Genomic DNA, 19,609 nt, shown 5'->3' on the forward strand with positions numbered 1-19,609 from the left:
TTCTTTCCTGTAAGATTAGAAATGGATAGCAAAAGGATCAGTCATCAGAATTCCTTTCCAATTTCTAATTTGATGTATGTCATCTCCACATACTTGTTTCCCAAGTTTTCAAAAACAGTAAGTCCAACATGATGGCAAGGTCAGTGGTTTACAAAATATGGTTTCTCAGATTAGCATCATTACCCTTACCTGGGCACTCAGAAATGCAAATTCTGGGGCCTGACCCCCAGACCAACTAACTGAATCAGAAACTCTGGGGAGGTGGGACCCCAGTAACTTTTAACAGACCCCCCAGGTGATGCCCATATATATTGACCTTAAAAAACACTACAGAGAGACTTTTTCTCTCCCTTTTGCAGGGCCTCCTTACCTGGCCTTAGTGATAAAGGATGGCATTCTTTACTAATTAGTATCAAACAGAAATACACCAGAGAGTTAACAATCAATCCCATACGATTCTCTTCTCAAACACAGAAAGGATCATCAGCTCTTCAACGTAACTGAGGAACTATTTCTTGGCTTAGATATTTTGGCTTGCCAACGACACTCTGATTTGACATCAGTGATATCAGTACTATGTTCCCTGCATCTTGCTTGTGGTATAAGGTGCTTATCCCTTTGAGAACTGCTATGGTCTACTTCAGTGGCTGATTTGTAAATTCAAGGGTATTCTTTTCACAGTTTGATTTCTTATTGGGTGGAGCTCCTAGAGTTTGTCCTTGCACTGCCCATGTAAAATATGAACACTAAAATAGCAGAATAAGTTATTAAGGGACATTTTTGGTGACTACTCTGGGCAGTTTTCAAGAATGCCCTGTGAAGGTGCTATTCATTGTTTTCTGACAATATGTCTCTACTGTATAATTCTTAAATATTTGATTGACTTGTAGGCTGGAAATCTTTTAGTAGATGATATGAGATGCCATGTTTTTGTACCAACCAGTTGGATCATCACTCATAAAAACTAGTGTATACCTTTCTATTGATACAGGGTACTCAGCTTAGACTCAATATACCACAAAGCCCCATGGTAGACCTGCAAGCTTTGTTATTTCAGGTAGGGATAGTTTTGTTATAATCATTGAAGTTATGCATCATTATGCATTTACTCTCTACTTTTTAGAGTGAATCCATACTTACTCATGTAAGTAGCTTAGTAGCCTGACAATTTGCAGATAAGTAGTTCAACAATGTATAGTTTTCTGCTGTAAAGAACAAACATCAGCCTCATACTTACATTAGGTCTATATGACAAGGTCTACCTACATCCAGTTATTTGGATTGCAAATAATACTCAGCTGAGTCTCTCCAAGAAAACTTTGAAGTAGAACATAGGACTTCATTTTCCAATGTCTTATCTAGATGTCACAGTGTTTTTATTGTCTCATTCAAAAACATGTGCCAAAGTTCCTTTCAGTTGTGAACTTGGGGTCTAGAAACCCCTGTTGATATACTGTTCATGAAACCAGCTTTTGAGCACTGAATTGTTTTCTGGGTAATGATTGCAGAGCTGAAGGAATGCCGTAAGGAAGCATCCCATGGGAAAACTTGGAGGTGGGATGGGTTTGGCAGTATACCAGACACACACTTGGGTGCAGGCGCTTTGAAGTCTCACAATGCTAACAGTGGGTGAGTGCTGTTTATGGCGTTCCTATCAAGTGAACACCATGTAGGCAGTCTTCTCATGAGGACTTCACTCCCACACAGCTCCTGTCATTCAGACGATGCTTCTTCATTCCTTGGAAACTTCTGGGCCTCAGCTATACTCATCTGTGTTCTCTAAGCTTGGGCTCCCAGCATTCAGGCTTTCCTGAAGGCTCTTCCTTTCTTCCCAGACAGTTTTGGCATCTTATACAAACTCCTTTTTTTAATCCCTTCATACAAAATCTCTCTTCTGTTCTTTTGCCTCTTTTTGGACAATAAAGTGGATCCAGTTTATCTATTCAAACTTGAACCATAACTATTATTAACAACAAAACTGCCTCCTCCGCTCCACTAGAGGGCAGTGAAAGCTTAGTCTTCCTAAAGACCATTGTTCAGTATCCTGCGGAGAGTCCTGGGGCTGTCTGGTGACTTTAATCAGATGTCTTGAGTTTTAAAATAGGTGAGGAAGAGGGTATTCAGGAGTAGGAATCAGATGCAGCATAAACTTCCATTTTATTTGAAGAAACACTTTGTTCCTGAAATCTAGCCAATGGACTTTTTTACCTGCAAACAGTGTGAACAAAGGAAGCTATGGATGGCCTGGGTATGCTATCAAAGGATTCTGAGAGCACCGTATGAAAACTTCAACCCGGTGCTACTTAGATTTGGCTGGAGCACCCTCTCTGACCACAGTCTCCTCTAAAAGAAACTCTGTCACCACACCAGGTGGTGTGGTCCCTTGACTCCAGGGACCACAGTCCCTTGACTCCAGGCTGACCAGGCAACGGTGACCTCCGTGGCCTGACTTGAAGAGATGACCAGGCCTGTCTGATTCCTGCTTCTGTAAACTTAAATTTGGAATAAGAAATACATGAATTGTTTTCCAGTTACTCATCAGAGTTTAAGGTGAAATTTATGATACAGAGAAAAGGCCTAGGGAAGCCATTATGGGCCAACAGACGTTCCCAGGAAGTGGAAGATGGGGGGCAGCTGATGTGGTGTTGAGAAGCAAATGCAACCTGGGGAGGGAGGAGAAAACAGGAGACTTAAGTGATGGGAGCTTCTCATGGGTTTCCACTTACCAGGTATGTGTATCTTTACATAATAAGACATGTACTCTCAACCAAATTTGATTTTAAGGACTCAGCATCTTTTTGATATATTTTAAATAGTCATTTGATCCTTTTTGGGTTATTCTATGCCAGGTTCCTCTTGTTCCTCATAGTTTTCTCAATCTTATCCTGCCAAAGCCCTTCCCTCAATAATTAGAGCTAAAATTTTGAAGTATCCTTTCTTAATGCTTCCAACAGTATTACTCTGATGATGGATGGGCTTGCCAAATGGTCTTTCTGTAGAAGTCTGAAAGACACTTTTTTTTTTTTTTTTTAATCAGGGAGATAGAGAATTTGGTTGATTTATTCTAAGATGATCCCCTTAACTGGTGATTCCCCTACTGGGACTCTCTTAGCTCCTTTTTCTCTTGTTTCTGGCTCCTAGACTAGTCTTTCTCTCTCTTTCTCTCCTTTCTAATTTTGAAATTGTTTTAATTGAAATATATTTGGCATAAAACATTGTGCAAATGTAAGGTATACAACATGTCTATCTGATGCCTTTATATTTTATAATATGTCTGCCATTGTAGTGACAATTTATACTTCTATTGTATCACATAATTATAATGTGTTTTTAGTGATTGGAATAATTAAGTTCTAGCAGTCTTCTCTTTAAGGTTGGCTTCCTCTGAGAAGTCCATCAGCATTCTAACTGTCTTCTCAGGTCTATCCTGAACTGGTCCAAGTGTTTCGGGCTCTTGTTTCACTTAACTTATTTCCAGAGGAAAAGAGATTAACTTACTTGTTCCTAAAGGTTCAAGATTAACACTGTATACTTACTTCTTTTAACTTTGAATATACTAGCAAAGTTCAGGATGGATTCATCCCCTGGACATTCCCCTGTGCCCTTCAAAATACTTTGACCTCCAATAAGGAGAAACCATAGTCTGTACCCAGATGTATGTCATAGCTTCTCTATATCCTTTATCCTAGGAGACTGGCCTACAAAAGTCAATCTTCCTCAATGAATAGAGATCTTAAAGTGAAATATCATTGCAAGTCACCACACAATTAGATTCTTCTTGGCCCTGATCATATTGTATCCATCGTATCTGCCTTTTAGGATTCCTTTCGTTGAACTGAGATAGAGCCATATGTTGTGTATTTGGTCCCTTTTATTTGGATGCCTTATAGTATCAGTGGTATAAGATGAAAAATAGGTCTCTAATTTCTAGAGTGTGCCAGGGTAAAAAAAAATGAGGAAGCTCATATTGAGATACAGAATAGTTTACATGATAAGCAGAGCTTCTAGTCAGGGGTCAATTGAGAAGGGACCAGTAATTTGAAATAAATTAATTTGAATTTAGAGAAGCAAATGATCTTTGGACCATCTGCAAATTTATAGTATGGGATTTCCTTCTTTAGTAACAGATTATTCTAAAAAGAATGCTACCTGTCCTATTTTAATAGCTCTTTAACCAATTTTTTGCATTCACTTTCTTGCCACATGATCCACTTACCACCGTGATGTGCTGTTTTTTACCAAAATACAAAGCTGATTGAGTCAGTTCTGTTTTCAGAAACTTGTGGGGGCTTTCCATTATTAAGCAAGACTATCACACACATCCAAGGCCATTTAACAGTCTAGATTGATCTACCCTCTAGATGGTGTCCACCCACTCTTTTAAAAATGCAAACCCCACCTTAGACTACCGACCTAAGTTAACCCTTTGGTGACTGCCAGCACCTGCTGAGTGGTGAAGCTGAGACCAATATGCGTAACTGTTCCCAACCTAAACTGCCAGAGGGTCACCTAACAAAGAAGCTTTTCATAGTGATCCTTTATCTGGAATATTCTTCTTTTTCTCGTTGGATAATTTCTTTTCATTCCTCAATACCTAGCTGAGGATGACTCCACACTATGTTTTCTTTATTACTTATTTCTTTATTACTTTATACACATGTGGCAAAATTACTTATTATTACTTTATTACTTCTTTCTTTATTACTTTATACACATGTGGCAAAATGATGTGTGTCTTCCTCCCCAAAACAGAAATTTTGAAATTTCTTTTTTTTTTTTTTGAAATTTTGAAATTTCTTATCTTTGTGTCACCAGCAGAGCTTTGTGTCCAGCGTATTATATGCTTCACTGCAGGACTTGTGCTGGAGACAGAGAGAAAAGAGAGTGTTTAGCTGTCAGCCCTTTTGGGGATTAACTCCGCTGCAGAAAGCCACCTTGGCCAAAGTCATGCCCCTTTCAGGGTTCCTCATTCAATGAATATTTAATAAAGGACATAGAAGTCTGGCTATTTTCTTCAATTTGGGACAACTTGAAAGGCCAGTCTGGCTTTAGAGGTTCCTGTAGAATTGCCTAGGCTTGTTGCTGGATGCCCAATGCTCCTTGAGTTTTCTTTCAACCTTATCCTTCTTCCTTGCCCTCCCTTTCTCAGGTGTTGATATCAAGGCACTGCTTAATCATCTACATGAAACCTTTCATCTCAGACTCTACTTACTGAGGCACTCAACCTGTAACTGGTATCAAGAGTGATCCAAGGAAGCAGGAGATACCTAGGAGTTTTGCACCCTAACATTGGTATTTCTTGGGCACAGATAGCCTCTGGCCCAAAGTGATAGTCTAACATCTTTTAAAACTTCCACTGGTGTGAATTAGAGTGGTATACTAGTATAGTAGTAGAAGGGAATAAGTGTATTAGCTGGTGCATTTTGTCAATAGTTTGAGAAATATGGGGAAAACAGTTAATTATAAGGTCTGTGAAACTGAGTGACTCTTTCTAAGTTAAATTGACTCTCTAGAAAATGATAACAAGCTGAGAGTGATTAATCACCAACTGAAAGCTAATATGAAAGTCAGAGGGCCATCTTGGTGGCATACATAAAAGCTCTCATTTCCTGTAGAAGGAAGACAGAGAAAGCCAGAAGACACTGAAAGCCAGACTAGAGACTTAATCATTAGAATAACTGAGCTAAAAGAAAGTTTCAACTCTGAGACAGGGCAAGTCTGCCATGAAGTTCAGGGCCCTTATTAGGAAATAATGGTACCATAACACTGGGAGAGGGACATCTGCCTTGATGCTCTGATGAAATATTGAATCCCTACATTCACCTAGTATCTTGGAGCCAATATAAGTGACCCACCACTCCCTAACAAAAGCTAGATCTCCCCACTTTCTTGAAGACAATGTAGAGTTTCTTCTACAATAGACATTTTCCTTTTCTTCTCACTATATCCCCACCTTCCCTTTAGCTACTAAGTCTGTTACTAGTGTTAAGTAACAGAATATCCCAGAATGGGACCTTTTGAGCCCAAGAAAAGAAGCTTCCTAAAGAAGCTTCAAGACCTAGAAGCTAGAGAGTATGTGTGGGACGTGGGTTTGGGGGCTGGTTGATCACAGGAGCTAGAAGATGATAACTGGTAAGAGAGAGTTTATGATTTGGGAACAATGCCCAAGATATTGCATTTATACTATGAAGAAAACCGCAGAGAGATGGTGCAAATTTCTTATTATGATGGCTCCTGGACACATGACCAAAGTGTTATACTAAGTGAAGTTGAGTGCTAGACTTGCCATAGCAGATGGTATAAGAAGGTTTGAAATGTTCAGGGAAATGGGCACAAGGAAAGGAAGAATGAGGCACAAACAAGTCAGCTATAACAGAAAGGGAGCAGGGGTTGACAGTAGAAAACACTGTTGCCCCAACAACCAAAAAAGAAACTGGAGTAGATTACACATTGACCATGAGTCCTGTAGATACGTAAGAAGAAAGGCAAAATATGTCTGGTCACGTAATACATGACCCCATAGTGAGCAAGTCCCAATGAAAGGATTGTCTGACTAACTGCTGATGCTCTCCAGGCAAGGGGAGAAAATGGAAAAATAAAGCAGGCGGCGTTCTGCCCTGAGCCAGCCGGGTATCCCTAGCTGCTTGGCTTCAAGGACATATACCGTCTTCTCCCTCAGAAGCCTGTTGCCAGTTCATGTTTTTACTAAAGCTATATCTAAGCATGCTTGGTAAGTAGTATGATTTCTCATAGGTTATATTTTAAGCAGTATGTTGTTCTGTGGGACCATTACAGGTATGGAAGGATGGAAATACAATGCACGGCTTCAAGACACTACAGATGATTACCAATGCCCAGAGGATAGACATTTTACCATGCTCATATACAATAATCTAGTAACAAAGGAATCAGAATGACACAGAAGTTTAGTGGTCATTCTCTCCTGACTGTAAGAAAACCAGATACACAGCCAGGCTCACTTTCAGAAATGGGAATGATAAAATACCAAACAAAGAAACCAGGTGGTAGCACCGGAAGCCCCAGGAGATACAATTATTATAATGAGTGACAAGATCAGAGCGTCAGAGACAGGGCCTGACCTACAGAGAGTTGCGGAAAAGGTCAATAGAATATGGAGTTCCTAAGAGAGAAACAGCTGGTACTACTACTCAATTCATGCATAATCAGGAGGTGAAGGGTTGCTGTTCCAGTGGCAGTAATAACCTCTTGCTGTATTGTGTTTTTATTGCTGATGTAAAGAATTAACACAAACTTAGGAGTTTAAAACAACACAAATTCTTTATTTCATAGTTCTGTAGGTCTGAACTCTGGGTACAGTGAAGCTCCGCTAGGTCTTTTGCTTAGAGTCTCAAAAGACTCAAATCAAGAGGTTGACAGGATTTCCCTTTCTAGAGGCTCCAGGGAGGAATCTGTTTCCAGATTCATTCAGATTTTTGGCCAAATCCAGTCCTTCATGGTTATGGAAATGAGGTTTCATTGGTTTGCTGGCTGTCAGCTGGATGTCACTCTTAGCTCCTAACAGCCATTCTCTTGTTCCTTCACGTGAGGTCCTGCACCTCAGTGAAAGGAGCAGTTCACTGAATCCTTATTCCATTTGGAATCTCTTACACTCCCCTTTGTCTGCATCTTTCTTTCCTTCTTCATGCACATCTCTGTGACTCTGTCTGAGAATGTTCTCTGCTTGTGTGATTACACTGAGACTGCCCAGATAATCCAAGATAACCTCATGATTTTAAAGGCCAGCTCCATAACTCAATTACATTGGTAATGTTTCTTTTCCATTGAATATAACATGTTCACAAGTTCCAGGAGTGGAACCTGGTGGGTTCATTCTATTTTTCACACTTGCCCAATTTCTGTATCTAAAACAATTTTCAGAACCAACCCTATTGATTGAAGAAGAGGTGGTTCCCAGGAGGAAACATCTTGCAGTACCTTGATAAATGAACACAGTAAAGATTTTCGCATCTGGCCCCAAAGGTAACTATGGCTATTTACTCCAATAAATATGGCTATTTACTCCAGTAAACTGTGTACTGGGGAAAGGGCAATGTGCATACACTTGGAGGACTATTGAACATGGCAATCATGGTCCCCCTAGTTGAGTGTGGGCATATATGGTCAGGGCATAAATGGAGTTCTGGCCAAGATCCAGCCCACGGTGGGTCCACTGAGTCCATAGACACATAAGTGGTTATTTTCTCACTCTCCGAATGTGTAATTGGGATAGATGTACTTGGTAATTAGGATGATTCTCACAGCAAGTCCTGGGCCTTTGGGGTAGGAACTATCATAGTGGGAAAGGCCTAGGAGAACCCTCTGAAATTTCCCCTCTCCAAGACTGTAAATTTAAAAAAAAATAATGTATCTTTAGGCAAATGGTGGCCTCAGAGCCTCAGCCAAAAGCTAGTAAATTGTTTGATAAGTAACTAGCACAAGTTTCCACGTATCATTAAATCAGAGCAGGGTGATACACTTTAGGTTAAAAAGTAGGAGTGAGCCTCTTAGAGCGCTGGAAAATCCTGTGGAAGGCACTGCTGAAGCTCCAGCTTCCCTGTGTACGGAGCCCATGGGATGCGCTAATAATCATCATGTACCCAAACTCCCAGTGTCTACCTCCCAGACAAACCAACCTGTTACATATATTCTAGCTACTCAACCAACATTGTTGACATGCGCATAGCTAAAGTTCCTTCGTAATATGATGCCAGCATGCTCTGTACTGAGCATTGTGCTCTACTCCTCAATATGCATTTCTCCCAGATCAGGTTAAGCAATCAGGGCTAGTCCCCTGGGCTAACCAGGGGCCAGCGCTTTCACTGCCTTCACAATGTATTCTGAATCCAATCCCTTCTGATCTTCACCACTATCTTCCTTCTCTAAGCCACAGTTCTTTTATCTGTAATTCTGCCCTAGCCTCTTATCTCTACTTCTGCATTTGCCCCTATAATTGATTATCTGCAAGCAGAGTGATCTTTTTTCAAAATGTATATCAGATCCCACCACTCTTCTCTTCAAAACCATTCTGTGCCTCCCTTAGAACAAAACCCAGCATCCTTACCAGAGCTTGTAAGACATTTCATGACCTGCTTTACTCACTAACTTTCTAATTCAGTTCCTTACATACTCTTTTTCTTATTCTGTTCTAGCCACTTTGCCTTCCACAGAGTTTCTTGAGCATGCCAAGCTCATTCCTGGCTCAGAGCTTTGGATTTGTTGTTCTCTCTGTACAGAAACAGATTTCCTCAGATATTCACATGGTTCCCTCCCTCAGTTCAGTCAGGTGTCTGCCTAAAAGTCGTGTCCTCAGAGATTCCCTCTTTGCCCACCCAACCTGAAATTCCTCCTTTAAAATGTACCCGTTCTTCCTTCTCTCTGACTCTACTGTGTTTTTGTTCATAGAAGTTGCCATAATCTGACGTTATATGTTTTGATAATTTGTGTACTTTTGGTTTCCCCAACTGGAATATAAACTCTGTGAAGAGAAGGACTTCATTTAGTTTAATGCTATGGTATTTCAAAACACCTAGAACAGTGGTTGATTACTTTTGATGGGTTCCCTGAGTATTTGATAAGGAAATAAGCTGTTCAGCAAGTGGTTCAAATTTGGTCAATGACATGTGAGGGGAAATATATTATGTGTCTTCTGAGGAAGGTTCATCATTCCTATGATAGACCCATAGGAAGAGACAAGATTCTTTTCTTCCTCTGGATGTGGTTGAAAACATGAGGCTGAGACTTGCCTCAGCTAACTTTGAATCAACCCGAGGACGGAACCTATGTAAAGACTGAAGGATGTGAATAAGTAAAAAGAAGTTGGGTCCTTAGTGATCTCAGTGAATTGCGGACTAAGCTCTATTGAAGCCATCCATCCCTTCTAGGGGTGTGTAACTGCGTAATTGCTTATGCCATTATTCTTAAGAATATTATTTCGTTCATGATTTCATTCCTCACAACCAAGAGCAATCTGGCTGGTCCATGTATGTCTTCTAGCCCTTCCTACAACAGGGTTCCGTACACCTGACTCTTCAGATACGTTAAGATTCCAACTGTCCAGCTACCTGTTCATCTTTGCTTTTGCTCAACTATTTCTCCAATCCTAGCTTCTACACATGTAAAATTCTACTTAGCTTTAACACTTCCTGTTACGTAGTCCAGTTCGGAAGTTTCCTTCCCTTTCATGCTTTCTCTCACTGCTGCATTACAATCACTGCAATAACCTTATGACTCATTACTTATTTTCTTCCTGGATCTCATTAATTCAAGTTTCATACTACAGTTATTTCTCTCCAATCTTACCTTCATTCGTTCAGTTAGCCATTTATTCATTCACCAATTTTTATTGAGCTTTATGGACAGATGTCAGCCATATATCAGTAAATAAAACATACAAATATCTCTGCTCTAATAGAGACTACATTTTTGTTGGTGAGGATAAGAAGATACATTCAATAAATATATTAATTAAATAGTACATCATGGAATACATAGTTTGAGGAAAAAATAACACAATAGCAGGGTGGACCAGGGTATACGGGGTCGCGGGAGGGGTGGTATAGCAATTTTTAAAAGGGGTAGTTCAAAAAAATAAAATAAAAAGGGGTAGTTCGTAGAAGTGGTTCAAGGAGGAGGTTCAGCTCTTTTGCAAGGTGACACAGGAGCAAAGACTTGAATGAGTTGAAGAAGTGAGCCATCTACCTAGGAGACAAGTACCCTCATGAATTTGAGGAATAGCAGAAACCTGTATGCCCAGAGCAAAATAAGTACATTAGTAAAATGAAGAACACCTCTTCAGCTCTTCACCTTGTCCTGAGAACCCAGCACAGTCACTCAACTATGGAACTTTCAGTAAGTGATTGCTGAAAGGGCATTTTGTATCAACTAGTTGTTTTTATTGATTGAATTAAAGATCATTTGCACCAAAAATTAAAGCAGCCCTCATTTAACATTTTAATAACATGCAGTATGGGTCAGTTGTTTTTTTTTTTTTTTAAATACCATTTAGGGAACTTTGCTGAGATAATTACAGGTCCAGTGTTTAGACTTGCATACTTTAATCTTAACTTATCCCACCTCAGCATTAGCCCCAGATGTCAGATACATCATCTTGAAGCTAGCAGATATCACAATCCTACTTAGAGAAAACATAAGCCAAGTTGCAAGATGAATGACCCAGAGATCCTCCTTTTGCTGATGCATTGACTTTTGCTCTTGCTCTGGACTGACATACTGCTGTTCATATTAAAGATTTTGTCCTGGCCACTCCAGGTCCATGGTAACATTAGTCATCAAGTGTGCATTTTGGTGTAAGTTCAACTCAGCTTCCACTGAGTCACCATAGCATGGTCACTGCTGTCACCCACTCTGTTTCAATAACATCACTCTAGGCATCTGGCCAAGAACTAGATTATCCTTTATCATTGCCTCAGAGAGCCCTTTATCATTCCCATTTCCTATTGTGAGGAGTGCAACAGAGCCACCTGCCAAGATATATCTCAGGACTATTCCACTCCACCCAAGACAATCCAGGCCTAGGTGATTAAGACTGCCTCATAAGTCTGGGCATCTGCACTTGAGCCTCATTTCCTGTAGGTCAGGGTTACCTCAATCCATCAAGGATAGTTTAATCATATTTTGGCCCAAAGTGTTTGGATCCCCTTTCATATTTTTCTATGAATATGTATATACCTTATGAAGTATCCATTATACTTCCTTTAATTTTTTTTTCAGGAAAAATGGCTGCCTGATTGCTTTATATCCTCATAATTAGAGAAATCATTCAAGAAATTCTCAAAACCAAAGATTTGTTTCAAGGTGCTTTGCTCTCACCAAGCTGAACAGAGAAGTTAGACATCTTTAAGTGGCAGCTACTCTAATTAAATCACACTCATTAAAATGGTTTATTTTATATATTGGCCATTTCTATATGTATTCTAATTAAAACTTTTTAAAAACTAATTCATGGGAAATATATTTTGATTACTATAATTGGTAAGCTTATCAAGAAGAAAACAGAAAAATGTATGTTTGAAAGAAGTTGTATGAAATGATTAAATTTGTAAGAAGTTGTATGCATTATTATGAAGGAACTAAATCATAATCACTTTTAAAATCGTTATTTCTATAAAGTTAAGCTCAGATGTTCCACTTCTGATTGTCAGGCTCCAGGGACAGGCCAATAAAACTTCATGTTAAAGTCACTCTGTCTGGATAGGCATACTGGCTTTACCATCAGGTACAGTATGCTGGTTTTAGGAGAGTTTATTACATTAGGACATAACTTCTATAGCTTGTTTTAACTTTTTAGCAAAACTCTTAAATATAGATGACTGATAAATCTAAATATAGACCTAGATGGTATGCAGAGATATATACATATATGTATTTGGGCTTTCTATCAACATTTCTGAATACTCAACCATAGGCTAGATGTTCTAAGGTACAGGGGGTGTATTTGTGAACAAGACAAAGCGCATTCCCACAGAGCTTCTATTCCACTCATAGAGAAAGACAACAAATATATAAACAAATAATGTAAAAATGATGAATGGGAAGGATGTTACTTAGTTAATATGGTCAGAGAAGTTCTGTAAGGAGGTAACACTTGAATTCAGACCTAAATGTTGAAAAGGATTCAGTCATATGGATGATTCCCAGAAAGAATGATTTCAAAATGGCAAAAGTAAATGATACAGAATGCAGTTATAGGTGTCATTGCACTGAGGAAGCTTCGACTGGTTTCAAATTCTTTCAGCAAGGATGCAGTCATATTTAACCTTAGCTCTGTCTTTCAAGAAAAATGTATCCTCAGGCTACAATTACAAAATCCCCCATAAAACCTATCACTGTCACTTTCCACCATGTTTTTGTAGCAGATACTATTTTGAATGTCTGGTTGATCCAATTGCTACCCTCTGTGGCCTCCGCAGAGGTGGTCATTTGACACAGCTCTGGCCAATAGCATATAAAAAAACAAAAACAAAAACAAAACTGAATGGGACTTCCTAGAAGCTTTTTGTTTTTCTGAGCAAATGGCTTTTGCTCAGTTGCAGTGATATCTATGAGGTGAGGCACATGAGAAAAAGCCAAGTGAATCATGGAGATTCCGGATGTTACTGAGCTGCGGAACAATCACCGTTAGTGATCAATGTCCAGATTTCATATTATGTGTAAATAAATCTTCATTCAAACTATTATTATTTGCATGTTCTCTTACTTTGAGCTGAGGCATTACTAACTGATACAAGCATGTATTGTGCTCTGACTTTAATCATATTCCTGATGTCTTCTATTCATTCTTCCTTGCTATGCCCTCACTTCAATGAAAAAAAATTTCTTCTTTAGTGAAGGGGAACTAATTTTTTTCTTGAAGAAAAAAATTAACTTTATGTTTTTTATGCATACTCAGGTTTGATGCTTAATACTATTTTGTTATCAATGTTTTAAAATTTTTACTTATTGAAACACTTTCTTCATATTGATTTCTACAAAGAAAAAAATAAGAATCACCTATTTTAGATATTTTTCATAAATGAAACATTAATTAACTCTTAGAACTGAAACATATAAATTATCATCTTCCAAAATTTTATGGATTATAAAATCAGAGTTAGGAAATCCCTTCTCTAGAGTTCATGAAGTAATGCCTTAGGTGGGGTTTCTCATGTCTCTTGAGATCATTCTGTTTTCACGCAAATTGTTCAAGAAAGATGACTGCGTCTTGAAAGGGAAGAAGGAAGTGAGTCATTCTTTCTATACCTGCAGAGAATAAATAAGTCACTGAATTTAGCGTCCTAATTTGTTTTCCCAAAGCATTGGGAATTATTTTCTATACATACATTAGAAAATAAAGCCAAATAGCCAATTATATTAATATTCACTTTACCTGTTAAATTATTATTATTTTTTGTTAAGATTTTACTTATTTATTTGACACACAGAGAGAGATCACAAGTAGGCAGAGAGGCAGGCAGAGAGAGAGGGGAAGCAGGCTCCCTGCTGAACAGAAAGCCTGATGCGATGCTAGATCCCAGGACCCTGAGATCATGACCGGAGCCAAAGGCAGAGGCTTTAATCCACTGAGCCACCAGGCGACCCAACCTGTTAAGTTATTTTTTAAAGATTTGAAAAATTTCCCAGTTTTATCAAATTTAATTTTATATGTCTTCTATTTAGAAATTATTGTTAATAAAGGTTACTAAAACAAAATGTTTTAAGCATATTTCCATATGCTAAGTTTGTTAGATAAAGTAAGAGGAGACCCACTGGTGAAAGAATAATGCATTGGTGAGTCAGAAATACGAAGGTCAGGCTCTTTTTTTTTTTTTTTTTAAAGCAACCTCAGACAAATGGTTCCACCATTTGTGTTACACATGATCATTTGATTTGTCTTCTACCACCTGTACTTCTACACACCAAACTTGTGTTACACATGATCATTTGATTTGTCTTCTGCCACCTGTACTCATCCAATGACATTAATTTTGAGCCTAGAGGAACTCAATGCCTCTGTAGAAGAAAATTAGAGATATATATTTATATGATATATATTTATATTTATATGATATATATTTATATGACAAATTTAGGCATTTTATAACCTGAGTGATTATAGAGTTGAGTGGATAAATAAAGTATATGTAAAGCAGTCTATGTTTTATTTTATGAGTGGTACTTACTAAAATAACTATAGGAAATCATAAAGATCTTTTGCAGGTAGGTGATCAGGAAAAATTTCACAAAAGAAGTATGTTTTGAGCTTTGGCCTTAATGTGTTTGAAAACATTGGGAGCATGGATTCTAGAGTAAGACTTTTTCTGTTCAAATCAGCTCATCTGGAATATGTGCCTACTTATTTGCAGACATAACGATACCTATTTTAGAGGGCTGGTGAAAGTTTGAAGAATTTTGTATATGGAAAATCTTAGAACATTTTCCCTTTGCTGTATGTGCTTAAAAATGTTAACCAGCATTTAACAGGAGGAGAGGTATGAGGTATGGTGAGCACCCTGAACAAGAGAAACCACAAGAGTAGGTATCATTAGGAAGACTCTGTTGACCTACTGTGGTAGTTTCCTAAGGCTGCTGTGACTCGTTAGACAAACTGGGTGACCTACAATGAGAGACACTTAATTTTTTATAGTCCTGGAGGCCATAAGTCTGATATCAACGTGTCAGTATGGTCACACTCCATGCAAAGGCTTTAGGGGAAAATCCTTTCTTCCTTCTTCCAGGTTCTGGTGGCTCCTGATGTTTCCTGGTTTGGATAATTCCAACCTCTGCCTCCATCTTCGCAAGGCTTTCTCCCATGTTTTCTCCCTGTCTCTTTTCTTATAGGGACACTTGTTATTGGATTTAGGGCCACTCTAATGCAGGATGACCTCATCCTGAGATCCTTAATTACATCTGCAAAGACCATTTTTCCAAATAAGGTTACTTTCACAGATTCCGAGTAGACATATCTTTTAAGGGGTTGCCATTCAGCCAAATACACCCACTTATAGAAATTTAAAAGTGTATACAGGGGAGCTTTAGAATAGAGCTGGAAAAGTAAGAAGTGGCTTCTAGTAACTGGACACAAGGTTAATAATTTTATAGACTTTGGAAATCTATTGAAAACTTGAGGTACAAGATGAGGGCTGCAATTTGGAAAGATTAAGCTGGTGGCAGGGTGCAGAATTTGCTGAATAGGTAAGAAAGGAAGATATATGTAAGGAAGCTCACAAGGAGTTAAGACTTGGTCCAGGGTCATGACTCTGGAAACTAGAAAAAATATTTTGAGGCAAAAATTTAAGGACTTCGGTGAAAAATTGGTTTGGAGTGGTTAATATTGGAAAACGTAAGGCATCCTCTCAGATTTAAGAGTTGGTTACTCAGAAAATACTCATAACATTTTCAAAAGGAAAATTAAGCCCACAGAGGGAACTATGGTGAGAAGTGATTCACATTTTTGTGGGGCATATTGAATTTGTGTTTGGGATTCAGGACTATAACCCAGAAAAGAATGACTTGAGGTAGAGATTTAAGAATCATTTTATAATTATGATTCATGAAACAATGAGATTAGATAATGTTCCTCGGAAAGTTTATAGCCAAAGGCTTTGAGAAACTTTGTTCAGAGGTAGTCCTTAAAATGCCATATATGGTATTGTTATTTGGGAACCTGGCTAACAAAAGAGAGAAATTGTAATTTAAGTCTTATCCAACCATTCTGCCAAAACTCATCCATATAAGATAAGACAAATATAACAACTTGCCTCCCTATTCCATCTTTATTAAACAAATGGCCTAACTTCAATCAGCTATAATGACTCCAGTGACTATGGTATCTGGTCATCTCAGCAAAAGCTCAGCAAAAGCATTCTGTCAACATTTTGGGTCATTTCAATCCATCATCTTGATAAACATCAAGCAGCCCGGCCAAAAAAAAAAATTTTTTTTTTCTGTTCTCTTCACCAACATACTTGCTTTCTCTTTCTTGCAGATCAAAAATATTGATTTGCCATACTAATATGACAGCTGATACAAACTTTAGAACATCTTTCAGTATTAATAGTACTGGGATATGCTTTGCCAATAGAGTAATATTTCTTTTATTAAAGAAAATCTACTCTTGTATTTACTACATTGTTGTCTAAGAGCTGTATCAGAGATTTTTTAAAAAGTTATAATATATAGAAAGGAAAGCCATCAGCAAATAATAAATAACAAATAATATATAGTAGATTATTAACTAAAACAATGTCATTGGGTTGACAGAATAGGGGACAGGAAAGTCGAAGGAAGTTTAGCAAAAAGAGGTAGAGATGCAAGAAAATCTGCAGGATGGACATTTAGCAGGTGCATAGTCAGAAAGGACTGTCTCTATATTAGCGTTTCTCAAAGTGTGATTTTTGGGGGGGACCACTAGGGCTTGATAAAAAAATAGATATCTGGACCCTAATTCTGAAAATTGTTATTCTTTTTCTGAGGGATTCCTGTTTGTTCTGCCTCTGTGGAAACATTACTCTAAAAGCCCTTTAGGAGAATCCAGTGAAGAACCTTTGGCTAACCAATAGCCAGGAGTGGCCTGAAACAAGGCGTGAGAGCTGGGCTGCCTCTCCTGCCCTCAGGTCATTCTCCACTGAGGGCGTGGCTTGCCCTGATGGGAAGCAGAATCTCCTTTCAGGCTGCAGTCACCCTAAAAAAAGGTTAAATGAGCTTTACCTCCAAAGCCAACCAACTGATCCTAATACAGCTCTCCAATTGCCCCACAGCTCATCTGAAGTCTGAAATTCCTTTGGTAAATGAAATTCTTTAACCCCACAAAGAGATAGGGAACTATTTAAAATGAATATGTCTTCTCTGTGGATGACCAACTGCTATCAAAGCATGAGTTAGATTGTGTATTGTGTGAAATGAAGAAAAATAAGCTTACATTTTGATAGAGAGACCTGTAAGACAACAGATGACTAACTTAGTAAATAGGGGGAAAAATAGGCATTAGGAAGAGACATGGGTTCTACTTTGGAATTTTATGCTGTAGAAAGGATGTTGATTCTTCTGCACTCTCTGGTTCCCATCCTATGAAGTGGAGATTTTTTTCACCCTTATCAGGGGTACCGCAAGGATTAAATGTGATAGTGTTGTCCTGGCATAGTCTTGGTGTTCAATGAAAAAAAAAAATTTTTTTTTCTTTCCTGGACTTCAGAAATGTTCTATCCTTAAAAGGGGACAAATTATTTAGAAAGTAGAGAAGAATACCATGTAATCACAGTTAAAAGTCTTCACATTTTGCTCAAGATATTCCATGCAAATGCAACATGGAAAATGGCAGGTGGAGAGGAGCTGACTGAAACTTGAAATATAACCTACTCCCATACATGAGCATCGTGACCTGGTTTTTGTGTGTCACTCAGCAGGAGATATGGGATAACCAATTTTAGAATGAAGGTCCTGACTCAAGCATCAAGCATTTTACTTTTTTTTAAATTTATTTTTAAGTCAGCGTGAGGTTTGAACCATGACCCTGAGGCCAAGAATCACATGCTCTACTGACTGAGCCAACCAGGTTCCCCCTAACACAAGCATTTTAAAGGCCAGTCTCACCATTTTTTTTTTTTTAACTCCTATCCCACTAACTTTTTGATCCTTGGACTTCTAAATCACACTCTTCATCTAGGATATTAGACCAGGTGACTCTTTCTTACCCAAATGCATTGAATTCCTTGTGCCCTTCCCTCAGTTTTACAACCACTCTTTATTGATTTCAAATGAAATGCTTTACAAACCAAAGGTCCTACAATTCTGTGAAAAATGGAATCTTGGCAACAAATGAGTTGGGTTTTTTTCCCTTAGATTTTTAAAGCCTGAACTATTTGTCTCACATGCTTTACAGTTTACTTTTAATAAGGCTGGTTTTATGGGAAGAAAGTTTTGATCCAGAGGTATCTCTATAAACTCGTCGAGATGCCCAGTTTTTGCCTTTGCCCCCAGCCAAGTGCAGTATTTGAAATAAAATGTTTCAACCACTGGAGGTCATTAAATCCCATAAAAGTTTTAAAAGCATTTAGTTGTTTGTGAATATAATACATCAAAATGTCCAAAATATGTTTAAGAGTGTTTTCTTGAGTTGTTCTTGTATGTTGTATGTAGTTGGCCATAATTTAAAATGAATGTAATGGTCAACCACTGGGCAACCTAACTATAAAGGAGAAGGCATAGTGTTATGAGAGTTTACAATAGGGAACACTGATCTACTTCTGGGAATTTTACAAGTCCTCTCAAGAAAGTGTTGATTGAATGGAAATCTGAAATATGAGTCAACTTCTATATAGGGTTGGGAGTTTCCGTAGAGAATAAGCCACATGGACATAGTCCTGAGGTGGGAAGGAGCATGTTACATGCTAATTGGTCTGAAAGAAGTTGGACAGAGGAATAATAACAGTGCTGACCAGGAAAAGATAGGCAAGAAGAATCAACATATGCATCTTTGTAAGGCACAAGATACATTTTGGTCTTTCTCTTAACATTTTGGTCACTGAAAAGTTTCAAGCAGGAAATAGATGTGATCATATTTGTATTTTAAAAATGCTACTCTACGGTACTGAAAGAAGATTGATTGGAAGGGCAAAAGTAGACAGAGGGAGACTAAGTAATGAGTCTTTGCAGGATCCAGGAGCTAGCATGAAGGGTAGAGGTGAGGGGAATCCTGAGTGAAATTATCGGGTAGTGATAACATTCATACTTTGAATGCTGAGAAATGAGTGACTTTTAGATATACTTTTAGATATACTTGTACTTTTAGATATAATTTGAATTCAAAATTGATTGAAGGAATGAGAGATGGATATTTCAATGATAACACTCAAGTTTTGGCTTCTAGCTTGCTCTTCTGATGGATGGATGGATGGATAAGGGTTTTGACTCTTGTATACACATAAGGATATATAGCTCAATTATACATAGGTAGATAGGTTTTGCATTTGGGTAGTACTAATCCAAACTTGCTAGCAGAAGGGAACATAGTATAAGCTTGTATAGGTGAACTTTGTAGCTTAGGATCGGGAATCTTCTCGTCTGGTCACGAGGAGCTGACATTCCATTCAGC

General features: G+C 38.3%; 1 long non-coding RNA gene across 4 annotated transcripts in view; it reads right to left on the reverse strand.

The window, feature by feature from the left end:
- Nucleotides 1–19,609, reverse strand: part of LOC116593033 — an 81,581-nt gene that overhangs the window by 57,405 nt on the left and 4,567 nt on the right. Inside the window, exon 3 of one of the 4 annotated variants that reach the window (XR_004286714.1) lies at nucleotides 1,012–2,663. The exons of 2 other annotated variants lie outside the window; for them this stretch is intronic. This is a non-coding gene — a long non-coding RNA (uncharacterized LOC116593033). Of the gene's footprint in view, nucleotides 1–1,011; nucleotides 2,664–10,380; nucleotides 10,720–19,609 lie in introns of those variants that run through there. One more of the 4 variants, XR_004286716.1, reaches the window with a different exon arrangement.

This window comes from Mustela erminea, chromosome 6 (genome assembly GCF_009829155.1).
Source record: "Mustela erminea isolate mMusErm1 chromosome 6, mMusErm1.Pri, whole genome shotgun sequence".
NCBI classification, from domain to species: Eukaryota; Metazoa; Chordata; class Mammalia; order Carnivora; family Mustelidae; genus Mustela; species Mustela erminea.